Source organism: Ammospiza caudacuta, chromosome 14, assembly GCF_027887145.1.
Source record: "Ammospiza caudacuta isolate bAmmCau1 chromosome 14, bAmmCau1.pri, whole genome shotgun sequence".
Taxonomy (NCBI): domain Eukaryota; kingdom Metazoa; phylum Chordata; class Aves; order Passeriformes; family Passerellidae; genus Ammospiza; species Ammospiza caudacuta.
The window spans coordinates 15,470,047-15,488,549 of NC_080606.1; positions in this window are offsets into that span (position 1 = coordinate 15,470,047).

Here is an 18,503-nt window from a genome sequence, read left to right on the forward strand (position 1 = left end):
GAAATAAACCACATGGCTTTGAATCATTCTTGAACAGAGGGTGTTTTATTTTAAATATCTGGTATTGAGCACATCCAATTGTTGTCTGGTATTGAGCTTTTGGATGACTTCATCAAATCCCTGGATTTCCCAAAGATTTGGAAAATCTCTCAATATTTGGTATATATCTAATAGTCACAGCACTAAGAAAGAATGAGATTGTAGAGCTGCATAATTAAAGCAATTAACTCTTCCATTAAAATTCCATGTTTACGGCCAGCACAAGGCCAAATACATCATTTTCATGGATTAAAAATTCCAATTCCTTTGCTCTCAAGTTTCTCATGGCTAGTGTAACTCAAGCAGACAAAATTTGCTGTGAGAGTCATCACTTCTGTAGGAGAAATTTTAAAAAAGGAACTCATGGGCTCAGTGGTAGAGTTGGAAATTGCAGAAACCACGTTCGCTTTCATCTGTTGAATGTGAAGTTTGATGAAAGGATATTATAGAGTAGTGACAAGGACCTAATTCTGATCCAAGTTTTGTCATTATAAATCATGAGTAATTCCGAAGGCTGCAGCAGACCCTTATCACTGCTAAACATCTGTAAGTCAGATCAGAACCGGGACTAATAAATACATTCAAAATGCATAATTAAAACAGTGATTTCACATCACTCTGATGAATTTTAGTCAAGGATTTCTTCAAGGATGCTTTTCTCACATTAGCATTTGATGTTAGTAAGCAATGAATAATTCCATTTTTTCTTTCCAACATCTGGGACACTTCCTGCTTTATTTGCTACTTACTGAGCACTCTGCAGGAAATATTAATGAATCCTGGGTGTTGAAACACGGGCCCTGTGGATCGTGCTCAGGAGGCGGCCTGACGTAGGAGAGGTGTCTTGAGATTAAGAGCTTGATTTTGGTGAAAGATACTGGGAGATTTGCCAAACCTGAGGGAGATGCAGGAATTTGGGGAGGTCACCCAAAAGTCCCTGTGGCAACTTCTTTCATGCCATGGAGCTCTTCCCTCGTACCCAAGCGACAACAATTAATAATAAAGGTGTTTCCCCTTGGCCAGATCAGCTGTTTTTGCTATGATTCTCGAGGCCAGCACCCAAGGATGCCCCAAGGCTGGGAAGGTGTTTCCCCTTGGTCAGATCAGCTCTTTTTGCCGTGATTCTGAAAGCCAGCACCCAAGGATGCCCTGAGGCTGGGAAGGTCTTTCCCCTTGGTCAGATCAGCTCTTTTTGCTGTGATTCTGAAAGCCAGCACCCAAGGATGCCCCAAGGCTGGGAAGGTGCTGGTGCTGGCTCCACCTCACCCAAGGAGAGATGGAACAGGGGACCAGCACACCCTGAGAGCATCACTGCCCTGCCCAGCTGCTTCCTCACACCTCCAGAGGCCTGGAGGTCTTTCTCTTCCTTGGGAGATCATGAAATTCTGTGTTTGGAGAGATCTGCTGGCCCTTCAGAGCAACCTGTGGAGGAAACCTGAGCTGAGCACCAGGTGAGCTTCCAAAGGAGGAATTAAATGTCCTTCTGTGTTCGTGTGAAGTGACTTTGACAGTTCAGCATCTGACCAAGGAGGTGAAAACACCCTTTACCATGGAAAACAGGTAAGTTGGAACTTTCCCAGCTTCATTCCAGCTGGGTGTGCAACAGCCCCTCTGGGATTTATTACAAACCTTCCCACTTTTTATTTTTGTTGTCTGGAAAAGCTCATCTTATCTGTGCAGGTCCTGTTTTGACCTTGGTCAGGCACATTCCTTGGTGGCTCCCGTAACAAAATGTGAGTGTGGAGAACCTGGATCCCCTCTGGAGCTGCTCCCTTAAGGACCCTTTGTCCTCTCAGTGCCCCCAAAACCCTCTGGAGAGGGGAAGCGCTGGGCGTTCCTTCCCTATGGAAGATGCCCACGGCTCCTTTCCTGCAGCAGCCCCATCCTGCTGGCTCAGCACCTCCAGGCAGTGCTGGGCGGGAGGCACAGATGTGGAGCAGCAAATGAAGGCAGAGACCAAATTAAAACAAATGGGGAGAGGGGATTGGGCTCCACGCTCTGCACCGGGGCAGGACTCACCAGATCAGGCAGAGCCCCCTTTACAAGAGAGCACAGCACCTCAATCCCAGAATCAATAAGCTGTACATGCTGCAGCACAAAGAGCTCTTATCTGCAGTACCACTTTGAATTTAGTGAATTTATTTAATCCCTGATGCCTGCAGAGCATCAGTCCTGTCTTCTGGGTTAATTTATTTATTCCGGTGATGTATTTTTAGTCTTTCAAGTCCTTGACATTTGAGAAGCAGATTTTCCCCCCCCTCGTTTCCTAAAAAACATCTGAATTGGGAAAAAATTATTTACAGAAAAGTGTTTTTTTTTTTTTTTTTTCCTAATTCATTCCCCACTTTTCCTTTTGGGAGCCAAGAGAAGTACAATATCAATACTAATAACCATAAATGGAATGGATTGGGAAAGGCTCCTTCTCCCCCTGCCTGGCAGAGCCTGTTTCTAAATCAATGCTGGACATTCACTGATCTTCTCTCTTCCTTCTCATCTTGTTTTTCTTTTTCCTACAAGTATTCTCCCCTCCTCTTTAAATAAAAAAGAAAAATCACCTATTTTCTAGATATAGCCAAGATTCTGTGCTGCGTTTAGTTTGAAAATTGTCAGGAGGGCAGGTGATATTCTCATCTCCTGGAAATTGATGTTTCCAGGTGGATCAGATGAACCCTTGGTTCAACCCAAAGGAACCAGTGGGTTAAAGACCAGGACTACTGGAAAAAAGAAATACCAAAGGAAAACAGCAGGTAGGTACTAAACATTTGGTTATGGAAAAGTAGATTGAAGCTTTATAAACTTTAGGATCTGCAAACAAGGAAAAATATCTCACCTGGCCTTGGTGAGTCAAGGACAGCTGCAGCAAAGCTGGAAAAATTAAAAATAAAGTAGCATGAAGGGCAATTGTTTGAACAAGAGAGGGTTTATTCTATATTCCTTATCTACTATCTCCCGATCCATTGCCCAATATTTCCTTGTGTTTACTTTAAGAGAAGCAACAAACACCAAGAAGGAAGAGCCTCTCCTAGAACAGGGACTCTGCAAAAATATATTACATGTCCTCAAAAATAACTCTGCAAAGTCATAGAACATAATTGTTTTTCCATTTCAGGTATAAGAATTTTTTTTTTGTCTTTTCTTCTATTTAAATACCAGTCCATGAGAGAAGATACTCAACAGACCATCAGTGCTCAAATTACATTGGCTGAGCTGACTGATTTAAAATTTTAATATTAATGAAACCTCATTGGTTGCAAGCTGGAATAATTTTAGTGCACAGTGAATAAATGTGGCTTGTTCTGAAACAGAGGCATCAACCTTTGGGCATCCCTGCCCCACAAAAAGAAGGGAAATTAAACAATTTAAACAAATCAGCCTCAAAATTGTTCCTGCAGGGTGTTGAGGTGGAGATTTTGCATCAACCCCCCTGAAATTCAGGCAGAGGTTTTATCTCTGAAATCACAAGCAAGGTCATTACGTGAGTTAAATAATTAACTAAAAAATACAGCCCTTAATCAAATTTATTGCAAAACTTTTGCATCACAGCCCCAAAATAAGCTCAGGGGTGGTTCCAGCTGCCCCGTGGGCATGGGCACCCCCAGCCCCTTGCTCCTGGTGTCCCCAGGCTTTTTTTGGAAAAGGCGGCATCTTTTCCTCTAAAGGAAATCCCGGTGCTGGGAGACTGAGTGAGTTCTAAAGACACTAAAAAAATATTTTGGTCCCTCTGAAGGTCAGATAATTTCATAATTTCATCTGCATCTTCAGGGCGGTGCTGGTGAAGGCTGGAAGCAGCTTAAGAGATGCTCCCAGGGTGGTTTTTCCCTCAGTTTTGCTCTGCAAGTCAGGATCCCGTCCCTGTTTTCCCACCTGCCTTGTGAAAGCCCCGTTATCCGAACCCAAACACAGGCACACACACTTCACACATTAAATATCTGTAAAATAACTGGTGTTCTCTGAGGAGAGCCTCTTCCTGTGCCACAGACACTTCAAAGGCTTCAAAGCAGAGGTGCCTGCAGCGAGGGCTGAAGCTGAGAGCACAAGTGCCCGTTTCAGCTGACACCAGAGGTTTCAGGCTCTCAGGGCATAAAGCATTTTTCACTCTGTTTAAATTAATTTAATTGGAAAAAAAAAATTGAAGGAGAAATAACTGAAGACATTTTTGAAGGTGGGGGTTTTTTGTGTGCATGTGATTTTTTTTTTTTTAAGTGGAAAATGCCGTTTGGAGATTAAACCTGCCTTTAAGTAGATATTTTAAATGAAAATATCTTCAGTGTTTAAGGAGGGGCTGCAGAGACCTTCTGTTTGCAGCCATCTTAGAGGGGTGGTTTTGCTTTCTCTTTCTTTGCTGTTGCTCGAAGGATGTTCCAGCTCCAGGCTTTCCTTCTGCTGCCCCTTCTCAGAGTTAATGCATTGGTTCTGCAGGCAGAAAAAGAGACATTTTCAGTATTCCAGAAGCCAAAATGCTGTCTGCTGGATGGGGGGATTTGCTGTACATCCCAGGCAGGAGATGCAAATCCAGTTTTATACTGGGAATGCAGTACCCTGTGCCCAGCACCTCCTGCACTCCTGCCCAGGGAAGGGTGACAGAGAGAGGACATTCTGCTTTTATTTTTTTACACAATTTTGATTTTTTAAAATGAAAATGACAAAAGAGTGGAAATACCTTGATTTTGATAGTCATGGCATGGGAATCTTCTTAAATTTTTGAACTTATTTATTTAGCTGCTCAGCCAGAGGTAGCCCCTACACTCTCAATGCTTCAGCAAAGAACACACCAGGTTTGGGAGCATTTTCTGGTGCTTGCTGGTGTCTCCAGGCTGTTGGAAGAATGTCAGTGGGGTTTGGATGCTTTGTATGGGGCAAAGATCTTCCTAGGATACATGGCTGCTTGAGGAGCTCAGGCTGGGCAGAGGGTTCCCTGGAGTAGCCAAAAATAGATCTTAAAATGGAGATGGTCTGTGCCATCTCATTAATTTAAAATAAAAATGTGTGTATATATATATATACACATACATATATACACACATATATATATATATATATACATACATATATACACATATATATATACACACATATATACATATATATAATATAAATATATATACATATACACATATATAATATAAATATATATTAAAATATATAATATAGAGATATATTTTATATATATATGGTCGGTGCCATCTCATTAATTTAAAATAAAAATGTATATATGTATATATATACACACACATATATAATATAAATATATATTAAAATATACAATAGATATAGAAATATATCAATATATTAAAATTTATATATATATTTAAATATATTGATTTAAATAAAAATATAGTCATTAATACAATAGGGAGAAATGTTGTGGGAATGATTGTATGAGTGCAAGTACCTCCCTGAGCCAGTCCAGGGCTGCATTCCATGATACCCAGCACAGGGAACAGGGATTTCAGCCCAGCTTTCCTGCACACATTCCCTGTGATTCCCTGTGCCCTCCTTTAGACCCAGCCCTGGTTAGGGAGAATCGCTGGAGCATCACGGCCGCATTGATTGAATTGATTGAGGCTCTGCCCAGAACCTCAGCTCCACTCCCAGGCACTGCTAATCAGAGCCAAAGATAACAGCAGAAGGAATGAAAAGATTTCATCCCTAGGACTCCAAAGCGCCTTTGGAAAAGAGGAAATTGCCACAATGTGTTTTCTCTCTGCTGCCCTGGGTTTGCCCGGCGCAGCCTCCGAGGGTCCCTCTGGATCAGCTCGGCTGCGAGGAGGCTGCTGGAGCTCCATGGGCTTGGGATTTTATCCACCAAATTTTATTATTTTAATCCAGCTCTACTGTGGAAAATCACAGCTGGGTCTCCAGCCAAGGCGGTGACTGAAATTAGCAGGAAAGACATAAAACCTCATGGTTTAGGGCACTTTGTTCTTTACTTCAACAAAACTCGAGCGTTTCCCAGTGTGTGATGATGACATTATCCATTGCAAATGGATATCCAGGATAAATGGACCCATAAAATTAGGGGAAAGCAGGGCTGCTGCAGCAAGCCTTGAAAACACCCCGAATAATTCACCCTCTTGCAGCAGCTCCTCAGCCCAGAGCCACCAACCTCCCCACAGGGTCCCTGTTTCCACCCCACTAAAGAGTGAGGCACAGATGGGTTTGGTGTTCCGAAATCAAATCACAATAAAGAATATCTTTTTGCTCCCTCCTTTCTGAGGTGTCCTGAGGTGTATTTTGAGTTTGGGCCAAAAAGAAATCATTATCTTGGAGCTGCCTAATGCTGCTTCACTTTGGCTTGAGCCAGGAGGGCACAGCCTCAGACTGACCTGCTGCAGTCCCTGTTTGGGGTGAAGAAATACACAAGGAATTTTCAGAGGATACAGAATTCCATCCAGTCATGGAACCATTAGGTTGGGAGAACCCTCTAAGATCACTGTGACCAACCATCCACCAGCACTGCCAAGGCCACCACTACCCCATGTCCCCAAAAGCCACATCCTCGTGGATTTTGAACTCTTCCCGGGATGGGCACTCCAACAAATCCCAGGCAGTTCCAAAGCTTCTCCCTACATCTTTTAGAGGCATCCACAGCAGACCTGAGAGTGGTCGAGGGCAATTTGGCCATGGCTTCTCCATGGGCATGGGAAGGGTGGGGAGCGGCCCTTAGGATGGGTGATTTGGGAGCAGACAGAGTGCTAACAGATCCTGTGCCTTTCTTTACCTGGATGTGCTTCTGCCCTAAATGAAATGCAGGAGCAAACTCATGGCAAAAGCTGAATCACTCTCGCTTAATTTAGCAGTGAAATCACAGGCAAGGCACTACAGTACCTGCTGAAGGGTGCAGTGATTTCTAATTATGGATTATGCAGCTAATCAGTACCAATCAACATTTTATGATCTTGACTTAATATTTAATATAATGTTAATTATAATTGCTTTTGCCACAAACTGTGTCAAATCCTAGGTGTGATTTCCCCTCCCGGTGCTCCTCGAGGCGCTGGGTGGGCTCTGGGATGGGGGCTGAGCATCCCTTCCCAAAATCCCACCCAGCAGTACAGACCCACCCTCTTGCTCCCTCTGCCTTGAGTTGTGATGCTAATTAAGTGCTGGTGAGTCTCAGCGTTATTAGAATGGAGTTTTTATCTCACACAAGTACCTTCCAGCTACAAACAGGGGAAGTTCATTTAATTAAAAATAATTTTAGTGTAAGTTAATGTGAACACAGTTCAATTACCCTGAAATATGTTTAACTTTTTTTCCCTTTTCTTTTTTCAAAGTCTACCAAGAGGCTGCAGAAAAAAAACCTCCAAAAACACAAACTAACATCAGATAATCCAGATGATGCATTCAGGCCATTTCTGTGTATTTAGACAGTGGCCAAAATGTCATTACAAACAGGAGCAGAAATGTGCAACAATGGCAAGGTCACATTCACGGCACAGGCACCGTTCCTGTGATTGTTTATTGAGCTTCCTTGGGGTTTCTGTCCTTAAGTGCCTTTGTGCCTTTTCAAAGTGCTTTTTGCCAGCCTTCACCTGATGTCTGTGCATGACAACTCCAAAGTCCTCAGCTCTGCTGTGCACAAACCACCCGGGACCATCTTCACAGGCCTGGTGGTTTTTGATCTAATTTAAACTTTATTTTTAAAAAGAAACCTAAAAAAAAAAATAAAATGAAAGGAAATCCAGAAAGTTTAAGGACGTAATTACCACTCAGGCAATTTTTTAATATGCTAAATGCTCTGTGTGAACATCAGCAGGATGCTGCTGGCCCACACACCTCCTTTAATTCACCTGCATATTCCCAAAATCCATTTCCAGCTGGGCTTGGGATCTTGTTCCCCACCTCATCTTGTCCTGGGGTCTCCCCTGAGCACGAGCTGGGGTTTCCTTTGCAATTAATAATTTATCAACTTCTGCTTAAACCCAGGCATATTTGATGCCTTTTTTTTTGCTTTCACAGCATTCAGAGGAGCTGCAGCCCAGTGTCAGCAGCTGGAGCACTACCAGGGGCTGCACAGGGAAAGGAAGGAGTCCTGGGAATTAACACGAATGGGGACAAAAGGGGACATGAGCACAGGAGCGATTTTGGGGCTGCAGCCTCCAAAATTGGCTGCTGGGGTGTTTCATCCAAACCCTCAGAGCTGGTACACCCTGGTGGAGTTCAGCACTGACTAAGAAGCTCTTGGAATTTTTTGTTGAATCTTTATGGCATAAAAGCCCCTGGTAGAAAATCTGTCTTTAAAAAAAAATCAATTAAAATAAGGAGAACAAGTAACCCCAGGCTGGTTCCTGCAGGGACAGACCTTGGGCAGCAGCTGCAGCCCAAAGGCTCTGGTGGTGAAATCCTTCCTCTCCATCCCTCCCAAAGCCTTTCACTCGAGTTTGACCTCCCTGATTTGGGAAAACAAAGCACCAGATAGGAGAAAAGGTCCTTAGAGTTAATAACAAAGCCCATTGACTTTCAAATGCAATCTTGTTGGTTTTTTTTTAAATACAAATTTGTTGTGTTGCATCTTGTTTCCTTTCTCTCAGCACCCATTAACTTCAGGGACTATTACCATAAAGAAAATTAATTCCACCCCCAGAAACACATGGAAACTCCTCCCATCAGGGCACTTTAACATCACTTAGGTGCTGATGGGAAGGGATTATCCCACCATAACACCTCTGGTGCCACTACAGCAGGTGAAGTCCTTCCATCCATTAAAGATCCTACAAACTCTTGGTACACGTGAAGTTATATGGGAAGTCCCATTTCCAGGAAAGGTTAATTAAAACCTGTAATTCTGGTATGAACTGGATGAGGGGGAGGTCAGGCAGGAATTTCTCCCAGCACAGCCCCTTACTCTCTACTTAAATAAGAATTAAGTTCCAAAAAGGGCTGAGAGGTCCAGCCCAACTTTTCCTTTGGCAAAGGGGCATTTATCAAAACCCTCTGCCTGTACAACAGAATTTAAAATATCCTTGTAAAACCCTGTTCAGGAACTGGAGCCTAGCCTGGTGACCTGCTGGGACAGGGCAAGGGGATGGCATGTTTGTAATGCCAAAGGAAATAATTCCTGAGGCTGAGTGGACAATTTATGGAGAGGGGATTTTTCCTCCCTTGAGGAGTATAACCTAGGGTACCCAAATCAGCCCTCCCTGCCCATTGAGGGGTGACCTTCAAAAGGTCCCTTCCAGCTCACACTATTCCACAATTCTACATTCCCAGAATGATCTTCCAAAGGCAAAAGGAGTGATGGTCCCACCACCCACCTTTCCAACCCCATCAGGAGAATCCCTGCACAGAGACAGCTGGAGGAAGGGGCTTTGTCTGGGCAGCTCTGAGGGGTTCATCTGTCTGCTGCAATTAGGCAATTAGCAGAGAGAGCTAATGAACCTCGGAGACAAACAGCTGAGTGCCCCTTCTAACACCTCCTCCCTCAAACAGCTGCTGTGAGGAAGGTGGGCTCTGAGACCACCACCATGAGGGAGCTGCTTCACTGGAAAGGATCACATCCTTAATTTATTTCAGCAGCGCTAGGAATGAAGGGGAAGGTTATAACCATCTCAGAAATATCTCCACACACAGCCCCTTGTGCACGTATTTAATAGAAAATAGGGGCATTGGAGGAGACCACCAAGCTCCAAGCTCAGTTTTTGCCACCTTCCCCGTGTGCTGGTGGTGAGGGAATGTGCAGTGCCTGTGATAAAGGCAGCAGTGGGGTAGAACCATCAGTGCTACCTAAAAGCAAATGAAACTGGCATAAATAATTGTGCTGTAGAAAGCCTTTCTGTTGCACCTTGCCTATCACTGACAATTTACATATCTTAGGAAAACCTTTGTCAGCTTCTGTCATTTCTGCACTATTATGTGCCTTTCTGGATAATTACCAGTTAATGTGAAAAAGCAGATGGAAAAAACCTTGAAATTTCTGATAGAGAATCCTCAAACCTCTCCCCTTATCTGTGCACAGCAGCTTCCTGATTTCAAAAGAAGTTTGAAAACCTTTGTTAAAAATGTCCCTGATTCCCAGTTTGAATGAACCAAATGACATTCAGCTAAAATTATTCAGCTTTTTCCACAATTAAATTCCATTATCGTGAACTGCCAAAGTAAAATGGAAGGTCTCTTAACTAATGTGTCGGTTGTTTGCTTGTATTTTTCGTGGTGTGTATTGTATAAAGCTGTGTGAAGTAGAAGGAGGATAAACAATAAGTGTAATTTTGCATCAATGAGTGGGGCATTTTTAGACCCTTTATTATGGGAACACATCAGGGTTGGTGGGTTTTCTCTCTTCTCTCCCCCCCTTCTTATTTTTTTTTATTTTTTTTCTTCCTGTTATTTTTTTTAATTCCTTTTCCTGAAAAACCCACTGAGACTGATTGGATATTTTACCAAACTCAAGGAGCAGTGTCAGGTTGGTTTTTAGCACCAGGAATGATTTTTTCTATGCAATTCCTGCACACCATGAGAGCTCAGCACTGAGCAAGCACACACTTCTCCTGTCCCTCTAATGAAGAGGCAGTGTAGCAGTACACAGGGGAAATAATTTCATTTAAAAAACCCCACATTTCCACATGCAGGGGAATTGTCCTCGTGTTGTCTCAGTTGGTTTTCCCCTTGTTCTTCTGCAAGTCTTAAAATTAAGCTGCCCATGAGAAAGGCAGAAAAGTTAATCACAGAATCTTAGAGTGGGTTGGGTTGGAAGGAATTAAAATATCATCTCATTCCAGGGGACACCTTCCACTAGAGCAGGTTCCTCCAAGTGTGGTTTGCTGCTGTGCAGGATGGGGTAAAGCAAAAATAACCTCTAAAGCCAAGGAGCAGCTGAGCCTGCTGTGCTGCCCAGCTCTGAACTCCACAGGGAAGTTATTTCTGTGAGACGCAGTCAAAAAAAGAGAGAAGCTTTCTGAACGCTGATGACAGGGTTTTATGGGGGAATTTTCTGTACAAAATGCTTATAACAGGTTTAATTTTGCTCTGCAAAGCCAAGTCTCATTCTAGGTCTGTGGGTAACATCCCCCTGCAGATGTGCTCTGCAATCACAGAATCATCATTTAAGTTTGATAAAACCCTTAAAATCCTCCGTTCTGCTCAGCAGGATTTTTCTAAGCACTGAAAGCTTCAGGCCCTTTGGGCAAATGCAGCTGAGCCATCCCTGCCCTGGAGCTCCAACCCAGCTGGAGGATGAGGAGGCAGCTTCGGAGAGGGCAGAGAAGAGGAAGGAGAAGTTACCCTGGCACTGCAAGGCAGGGTGAGAGAAGGGGACAGTGAGGAGCCACAGGGGCGGTGAGGAGTCACAAGGACAGTGAGGAACCATGAGGACAATGAGGAGCCACAAGGACACTGAGGTGCCCCAAGGACAGTGAGGAACCACAAGGACAGACAGGAACCACAGGGAAAGTGAGGAGCCACAAGGACAGAGAGGAGCCACAAGGACAGAGAGGAGTCACAAGGACACTGAGGTGCCCCAGGGACAGTGAGGAGCCCTGAGGACAGTGAGGAACCATGAGGACAATGAGTAGCCCCAAGGACAGTGAGGAGCCACAAGGACAGCAAGGAGCCCCAAGGACAGTGAGGAGCCACAAGGACAGTCGTGCTCCTGCTGGGATTCCTCCTCTCCCAGGAGAACCAGGAGCAGCCGTGAGCAGCACAGGCAGGTTTGCACCAACCCCACTGCAGAGGGGTCATTCCTCTGCTTTAATGTGTACAAAAACACCCAAATACCCTCATGCAAACCCCATTTCCCTTCAGTTGCTTAAACAAAACCAACAAAAGCTCACTCCACATTGGGTGATCTGTTCTGAAAACAGAGATTTACCAGCAGATACCTCGTGGTTCCTCACTGCAGTCCGAGATCTGCTCAGTTGAAGCTGTGAGTGTCTGTGTTACAAAAATAAGAATTCCTTTAGATATAGAGAGAATGAGAGCAAGGTTGTGTTGGTGAGGATCACTGAGATGGGAGCTGAAGGATCCCAGTATCAGGATGTTGTATCAGAGCTCCACACACCGAGGCTGCTCCACTCCGTGGCTGCCCTGCTGGTTTGTGTTGATGGAGCTTCTCTTCCTCGCTGGCATTTAACAGCCACATCCCCAGAGAATGACATTTCACAGCCTGATTAAAATCATTGTCTTTCATGGCAGAGAAAGTTTGTTCTTCAAAGCATAGAAGATAAAAAAAAATGCTGTTGCAAACAGTGCTGAAAACCAGATGAATAAAAACAACCAAAAAAAAGGGTTTAATTCCATTATTTTCAATTAGCTCTTTAATTTGATTTAAGTCATTTGCACTTGTTGCTTGTTTTACATCTCTTATTGTCCAGCATTTTATTTCACACATCTAACAGTATTAAATCAAACTGTTTTCTAGTCTTTGGCTTCTTTTGAAGCCTCTTGAAAGTCAAAGGCAGATATTAAAAACAAACTTTCATCTCTCTGCAGGTTATTTGTAATCAGACCTTTCTCATCAAGGGCTCATTTCATATGTGTTTGGGATCTGGGAATTATTAAAAATGCCAATCCATCTTGTGAAAAATATTGTCCAGGCTTCAGTGTTTTGAAACTTCAGCATCATGTGTGAATTCATCATCAGCAGTGGAGACTTGGTGCTCCTGGTTGTAGGTACTCACATGTAGTAATGGCTCAGAAAGTCTACACAGGATCCTACTTCATGTTGCAAACTGCTGTTTATTGACCATTGGTTCTGAATGGCTGGTGGTTTTAATAATAAATTATACAACCATTTATTATTAAAGGGACAGTGCTGCTTCCTTGTTGCAAATTCACAAATCTCAATGTATATTTTGGAGAAGCCCATCACAGTCCCACAGCTGAGGTAATTTCTCATCTCAATTTGCTGGTAACCAGCAAGTTCTGCCCAGGAAGAGCTTGGTAAATATTCAGGTCAGCATCTCAGCAGCTTCTTAAAAAATAAAGTTAGGTCTGATGCCAGTTACCACTTAGACATTTTATTTCCCTCAGATCCTCTTTTGCCATCCATTTTTGCTGTCTTTCCCCTTATATCCTACTCACTTTTATTATCTCCTGTCTACAGGAAAATACACATTTTGTAGGTTGTGGAAAGGAAGTTCCTTCTAAAGAAGTGAATGTAGGAGAGTTAAGCCAAGCTGAGAATCTCCTGAATGAAAGTTTATGAAATTCAATTATAAAGGTCCCTTCTCCAGAAACCCCTTGTTACCTTTTCTCTCCATTCCATTACACCAAGTGAAAGCCTCAGCAGCCAAACCAGGTCACTTGTTGATTGCCCTACACCACATTCCAAGGCATTTCCACTACTATTGGGACTGAGCTTGAAAACATCAAATAATCTGGATGGAGAGCACTGATGGAAGAGCTGCACCTGCAGAAGCTGTTCCACCTTCTATACCATCAGAATTTACCAAAATGCCCACAAAAATATTTAAATACTTCCAGTTTTCACCACGTTGACACATCCATAATGGAAGGTAGAATGAGGAAAGCTGGCTATGAACTGCCTCTGGACAAGCATAGCAGATTGCTGGGTGGAAAATGTCAATTCCCCTTTCTTGGCAAATCAAGATTGGGATCCACATCTTGTGAATAAGAAAGTTTCCAGTGTGGTGTTAAAATTTTCCAGGTTAAAAAATTTCATTGTGGAGTCAATTCTCTGTCCCAAATGGAGACCCAACCTTGCTGGGCTCCAAGGCAGGGAGAAGGTCAGGCATGAACTCTCTCTTTGATGGAGACATCCAAAAATTGGAGTTGAAGCTCCCTGGAGCAGGCAGGGGAGGTGCTTTTCTCCTGGTGGGTATCTCTGAGGAGGAGCTGTCCCAGTGGTGGGTGGACATCCCTGAACAAAGGAGAAACCCCTCAAAGCAGAGCCATCTTTATCTCAAAGGCAGCATTCCCTCTTTGATCTCAGGATGAATCAGGCTGGCTTTGTGCTCCTCAGCTCCTCCTCAAACAGCACCTTTCTCCAGATAGGAAAAGCCTGAATAGATGTAAGGCTTGGGTGGTTTAAGAATCACTTTTTCCTTCCGAGAGCAAAATTGGGTGTTTCACACAATGGGAAGGAACCCTCACATGCCCACCTCCAGACCTTGTAATTCTCCCAGATCCTGCAATTGAATTTTTGCAGTTTTTTTTTCTCACAATGGGAGGAACTGGACCCATCAGAGGATGGGGAGACTTGGTGTGCTCTTGCAGTGGGTTTGCCAAAGTTAATTCTGCAACGAGCAACACATTGGTGTCACCTTCTTCCAAGACATCCCCGCTCCTGCTCTTCCATTTCTGCTCGATCCATAAAAGAGCCCCGATTAAAAGCGTGGCCTCTTGTTTGATGAACCAGGAATCCATACATCCTGTAATTTTCCCTCCTTCATCCTCTTTGCCTGAGTTTCTCTGTCATATTCAGTAAAGTCTCTTTTATTGAACATCTGTTTGGTGCATAGCAAGCTTATCCGAACTCGGCAGGAAAGCACCTTTACTCCAAAATAAATTAAAACAATGTATGTGCCTCTGGCCAATGGATCATTGGATGGTAGTCATGAATGTACATTTGTGGATATTTGATGGGAAGTTTATCATTTAAATGATGAAAATACAGTACTTCAACATATGGATCATTCTGAGCTGCTCTCTTTCCTTTCCAGTTGAAGAATCATTGTGCATTTAGAGGAATTAGACAAAATTAAGAATTTAAACTGGTCTGCTTGTAAAAGCTATTACCAAAGAGTGGAAATGCAAAAGCAAATGCAGGGGTGGAGTCTGACTCTGAGATATACATGGATTAAGCTGGTTTAGTTTTAGGTGGTGCAAACAAAGAGCAAAACATATTAAATTAGCAAAGAGGGAATTAAAAAGTGAATTAAAGACTTAAAATAGAAATTAAAGTACATAAAACCCCTCTGCAAGGACGGTAGTGATCAAATAAAGCTGAGAACTCAAAGTTTTTGTCTTCTCTGCTGTTTTTATCCTGATTAACAAGATGAGTCCAGTGTGGTGGTCTGCACTAGACCTTTCCTACAGCTCTGAAATTGTTTTTTTCCCCTTTTCATACAATATCCATGATAATTTCCATAATGAGAAATGTTTTCTGCCCTGGAGAGTTGTGATAGCAGGGGAGTCCTTCCCCTGCTCTCAAAACCATCTCCTAATTCCTGAGGCAATTGAGCAGCAGAAAACTCTTAACACAATTATCAGGAAATAAAATCGAGAATGCTGAACTCCAAAAGCAGCCTTGGAGTAATCAAGGCATTCAAGATGATGCTGCAGTTTGATTCCCAGCTATTAAGACACCTTTTGGTATTTGGCAGTGTGAAAAAGGTCTCCACATCTGGCCAGTTCATGCTACTGTGCAGCGTGACCTTGACACACCATACCCATCCTACAAAATGACTTTTAAAGCAGACACAACTAAAATTCCCCTGAGTCTACAATATGTTTTCTTGCCTGAATTTTCTGCTGTCCACACTGTACAGACATTGAATCCAGACTGAAACTGTTCAATAAAACGTACTTTCTTTTCAGATTTTTTTGTCAGTATTTCTCACAAAGAGCTCTGAGATTTCTCAACTACATTTTGCAGCTACTTTTAAACCAGAAATTATCACCTTGTGTTCGATTAGTGAACTCAGTCCATTTAAGAAGCAAGAGCATGTGTATAAAGTATAAATAAATACTGATATATAAAAGCGTAAGTTGAACTGCTGCCATGGAAAGAGAGGTCACAGTACAACAGGCTCGGAAAATCACACAGGAATGGATTAATGACAAAAGCCAGTATCAGAAGTGAAAAACAGACTACATTGCATTTCTCTACTTAATGTGCAATAATGTCTAAAACACAGTATGCCAAGTAAGATTTTTGCTATTTTATGCACCCACTTCAGCCCAGTTCCCCTCTCCATGTTGTCCAGCCCAGCAGGATGGAGTGCCCATGGCTGTGGGAATCAGAGCTGGGAATGCCCAGCATTTCCATCCTGGTGGAGATTTCAGTGACTCCTGTTGGTATTTTTGCAGTAAACCAAGGATTTTTCCAACCAAAGCAGTACAACCTCAGGCCACATTGCATCAATATTTCACTGCAGATTTGTGCTTGGCCCTGGGACTGTGGACAGCTGCCTCTCTGGCAGGGCTTTTTTTTTTCATGGGGTTTGTTGTCAGAGGCATGGGAGAGCTACCACCAGTCTTTTAAAGAAGACCTTGCCTGAGAGTCTGTAATCACTTGCCAGAGCAATCTCACCTCTGAGGGGCAGACTCTTAACAATCTATTATGTCCTAATTAAGTTTGGCCGTGTTTACACTGCTTGATGATGATGCATAAAGATTAATTTACGTTTCCAGCCCCTCTGCCAGAACGTGCTGCCACAGAACCCCATTAAAAATGGAAATAGCAGTGAAGTCTCCAATTATTTTATATCACCTTAAGTCTACCAGAATTCATCATTTTATGTGCTGTTACTTTAATTTATTGGCTTATCATCTATTGAGGTAGTAGCAGTTATTACAAGTCATTCTATATATGTTTTAAATATGGTGGTATCATTTCCTATGGACAAACAACCCTCATTTACAGTTTTTAAATAAGGGTTTGTAATTTAAGGAGGCCAGAGAAAGCCATTTAATTGCTTTTGAATAAAAAAAAATCTTACAGAGCCACAACTAAAATTGGATTCCTCTGACTGTCATTGGAGTTTAGAATTAAACAAGCCTGAGCTCTTCAGTGTGACCCTGATGAAATTAAGTGCAATCAGGATGAAGGCAGAGCCACGATTATACAGGTTGAGCTTTACACTTTGATTTTCTTGAAATATTGATTAGGGATGTGAATATGAATTAAAGATCTTGGCTCTGTTACAGCAGATTTGCAATGAGATCTTGAGCACATTCATTTTTCCCTCACTTTGACAGGTTCTGGAGTTTGCAAATCGTGCGTTGGGTCACTTGTTCACCCAGGAGCTGTGGCCAGAGAAGGTGATGGTCACATCACACTGCCAGGGGCTCCTGATGGAAGAAGTGCTGTTCCAGAGGAATCCTTCGGCCTGGAGCACTAAAAGTTCACCTTGCTGCAATGACACAGCTGGGAAGGTGTTATTTGTGTTTGAATTTTCTGAATAGTGAAAGAAACTCCTCATGGCAGAGGCTGTCCCTTCCTCCTATAGGGCCTGGAGATCTTTTTGTGTGGTCTGGGACATCTCATCAAGGCCTGGCAGGGCTTAGCTTGAAAGGGAAGGATGGGGGCTGAGGAGATTTCTACCAGCCCAGCAGGAGCAGGATTTTCTCCCTTATATCTAATTTCCTAAAGTTGCCTGAAGCACCTTCAAAATTCCTTGAGATAAAGAGGCACTGCCAGGCCTGTACCACAGTCCTGCCACCTAAGTGATGGTGATGAACATTCCCAGGAGTCATGGTCACCAAAGCTGTGCCAGACCTCCAGAGGGATTAAATCAAGGATAAGGATCCTTAGGAAAAAAGAGCATAATTAGCTCATAAACGTTATTTCTCAGTGGTTATTCCCTTCCACTTTCATCCTCCCTGGCAGCACTTGTGCTTTCTCCTCCTGTGACTTCCTACACATCATTCATGGGTTGCTTTACTTATTTTTACTGAGTTGCCCCCCTTTTTCAGCCCAGTGATGCCAGAGGAGATTTCAAAGCAGGTCAGGTTATTTAACAAGCAAACACCCTAACAAACAGCCCGTGTTTCCACACATCCTTGCTGGTTTATGGGGTCATGCACAGCAGAACATGGCCGATAAACCTTTTGACTATTTGTCACAGGTTTTATGAGCCGTGCTTGGCTGGCTCAGATGCACCTTCCCAGGGCCTGGAGAGGCACAGCATCATTTATCCCAACATGGGCAGCACCCAGCACCTCACCACAAACTGGAAACCATGGAAGGCACCTCTTCGTACCAAATCCTTGCTTTTTTTGCCCCCAAAAGTTAAAGTCTTCACTACCCATTGAGTGTGAGAAGAAACCCAGAGCCTGGGGGCCATGGGATGGAAATCTGCCTGATCCCAAGCTCCTGTAGCACCACTGGGTAAATATTGGTGGGGTCATCCCAGCCCAGATCTGTTTGCACCCTCCTGCAAGGGGTAAGCTCATGGTGCCACGTCCCTGCCCAGTGATTACAGCTGGGACCTGGCACTGCATAACGAGTGGGGCAATGGAGGAAATAAGAAACACCATCCATGCCATGCACAGTGGGAAATAAATCCAAGGTGAAATAGTAAATCTCCAAGGAGTTACAGAAACCCTGATAGATACCCTGGTGGAGGTGCATTTATTGTGAAGTGCTACAAGGTTTTTCTCTTATCTCTAATTTTATAGATCTGTGCAGCTGCAGCAGTCCTTGGTTAGGGCACATATTTGAAAATGCTATAAATTTCACCTCCTATTTATTTCAGACTCATTGGCACTCTCTGTCTTTACTATCTCCTGGTATTTTATGCCTCAGTACTTGGAGAAAAAATGCTTTGTTTGCACTAGATGTA